This window comes from Terrapene carolina, unplaced genomic scaffold, assembly GCF_002925995.2.
Source record: "Terrapene carolina triunguis isolate 2854851 unplaced genomic scaffold, T_m_triunguis-2.0 Scaffold882, whole genome shotgun sequence".
Taxonomy (NCBI): domain Eukaryota; kingdom Metazoa; phylum Chordata; order Testudines; family Emydidae; genus Terrapene; species Terrapene triunguis.
In genome coordinates this window covers 6,784-9,629 of record NW_020665233.1, presented here as the reverse complement: position 1 = coordinate 9,629, position 2,846 = coordinate 6,784, and the positions used below count along the sequence as shown (strand labels likewise).

At 44.9% G+C, this 2,846-nt stretch overlaps 1 pseudogene; it reads left to right on the top strand.

Moving 5' to 3' along the window:
• The first annotated feature begins 562 nt into the window (after positions 1 to 562).
• On the top strand, positions 563 to 1,524 carry LOC113408153 (annotated as a pseudogene).
• The last annotated feature ends 1,322 nt before the right edge of the window (positions 1,525 to 2,846 follow it).

The window sequence follows — 2,846 nt, the reverse complement described above, 5'->3', positions numbered from 1 at the left end:
GGGCCGGAACCCGGAGTAGAGGGCGGGCCCGGGTTCCCCCCAACCCACCACTACAGGAACACCTCCTGGGAGGGGAAGTCAGGCCCCTGTCAGGACAGGACGCTAAACTGTTCTAAAACAAGCCCTAAGGACAACAGAGACTGTGGGAGTTCTCTCACCAACCTCCTTGCTGGCTTCTGATGAAAAGGGCTCAGTAGACTGTAACCCTGGCCCTAGAGAGATAAGGGCTACGTGGAGGGTCACAGAGAGCCACTGAGGCTAGCATATACGGCCTAGAAGCGCAGGACCCGCAGGGACAAGGTCAGAGCTCTGCCACATAGTCATTGTTCTGATATGGGAGAGGGTGGTCTACCTGGGTACCAATGTTCTGTCCTCCGACTGAGACTCCTGGCACTTTGTTCTGAAGTCTACATTTAGCCTTAACATTTCAACCTGTAACCAGTAGAGGAAGGGGATATTCTAAATATTTATGGTATTAATTCACGAGATTTGATTAACTTTTAATGCTATGTTCTTCCAATTCAATTGCCCAGCTTGTTTTTTTTGTTCCTAGACTCAACCCATGGCAGACACAGATTGGAGAAACCAAACGACCATCGCAGAATTTATCCTCCTGGAATTCGGGGATCTCCCTGACCTTCAAATTCTTCTTTTTCTAATGTTCCTAGTGATCTATATTGCAACCGTGACTGGGAACACTCTCATTGTGGTGCTTGTTGTCACTGGTCAGCACCTTCACACCCCCATGTACTTCTTCATGGGAAACTTGTCCTACTTGGAGACCTGCTATACCTCGACCTTCCTGCCCAGGTTACTCGCCAGTTTCCTGACTGGGGACAGAACCATCTCAGTCAGTGGATGCATCACACAACTGTATTTCTTTGGTTCTCTGGCAGCTACAGAATGCTATCTCCTAGCAGTGATGTCTTATGATCGGTATTTAGCGATATGTAAACCCCTGCACAATTCAATTCATATAAATACCAGGTTTTGCCTCCAGTTGGCTACTGGGTCGTGGTTAAATGGTTGTTTCTCTATTACCATCTTTGTCTTATTCCTATCACAGTTAATATTCTGTGGCCCAAATTGACCATTTCTATTGTGATCCCATCCCACTGATGGAACTCTCCTGCAGTGACAGCCAGCAGATCATATTGATGGATTTCATAATAGTCTCCGTATTCACCCTGCCTCCATTCCTACTAACCATGACATCCTATGTGTGTATCAGCGCCACCATCCTGAACATCCCTTCCACCACCAGGAGGCAAAAGGCATTTTCCACCTGCTCCTCTCACCTCACTGTGGTGACAATTTACTATGGAACCATAATCATTGTCTACATGGTACCGAAACGTGATAGACTCAGATCTGAAGAAAGTGCTCTCTCTTTGCTTCACAGTCCTAACTCCCCTTGTGAACCCCCTCATCTACAGCCTGAGAAACAGAGAGGTCAAGGAAGCCTTGAGCAAAGCAGTCAGTAAATGTGGCTTTCACAAAAAACATGCAGAGACTCTGAGATAACAATTTAGCTTGAGGTTTTGAAAGCTGCCTCAGTACGTGAAGCAATAAGTCTGTGATGCACTGTACGTCAAAGAAGCACCCTGTACCCTCATATTTATCTTTTGTATATGGTTGTAATATTTCGTAAAAAAGCATTCCTTGTAAGGTGTCATATATAAGGTTATGATCTGTTGAAACTCATTCTTCTGTTAAAATATGTATATTATCATTGTATATGGTGGTATGAGATTTTGTTATAAGGTTGTTATTAAAATATGTAGGGAGTCTGGGAGTCGCCCACTGTTAGTTCTCCAGTGACAACAAAGGAGGTGGTGGGCATTAAACAACCATCACCAGCCATTGACCAGCAGGGGAATTGTAAACAAGAGGTTTACAGTTCTGTAAGAGACAGTTGCGCAAGTATCACACAATGGGAATTGCTGAACTCTATGACTCAGCAAGGCCCACAAGGACATGTCTGGGCCAGTATTTTTCCAGGGACATGAATTGACAGTATAAAATAAGTGACAGTGCATCATGAGACCACCTCTCTCCTCCCACACCTATTCTGGAGGCAACAAGAATGCTGGGAAGACAAAGACTTTGAACTGGAGAGGTTGGTCCCAGGCTGAGAAGGGAATTCAGCCTGTGTGTTAAGAACTGTAACCTGGCTGCAACATCCAGTGGGGTGAAAAAATCTTTTTGATTCAAATCTTACTGAGTCTGATAAAGTTTAGGATTTAAAATGCGTGTTTAATTTTTATTTCTGAGGCATAAAGGTCAGAGATAGATTTTATGTGATTATAACTGTTGTTAAGAAATGGATTTTAATGTTTAATCTTAACCAGTGAGTTTGCTAAAATGCTTGGGGAATCTGCACAGATTACAAGGGCTGGCGCATGTCCACTGTCTCATTGTTCAAAAAAAGGTCTTGAGCAGTTTAAGATGATACATTTCTGTGGGTGAAGGCTGCGGGGGATTTGCTGGTGCCTCCCTCTGTATAGTTCATAAGTAGCTTTGAGAGCATTCATGCAACTCAGTTGAGTGTGTCTCTGTATGCTGGTGACTGAGTGATAACAGCCACGGGAGGGGGTGGGAGAGGTTGCTGCTTGTCATATTAAAGCATCATGAGTGACAACCCAGGCTGGAGAGGGTAAGGGGGCACAGCGGTCCCACAGCTCAAGGTTGTACCCCGGGGGTCCCATCACACAGCTCCATTAAAATTAAGTTGAAAACTCACATTGAAAATCTCAGCACTTAGTGTTGTCCATCTAAGTGGAAGGACCAGGGAGGGAGGTGACCAAAACCATGTTCCCATCATGACGTTTTCAGCTGGGCACCAG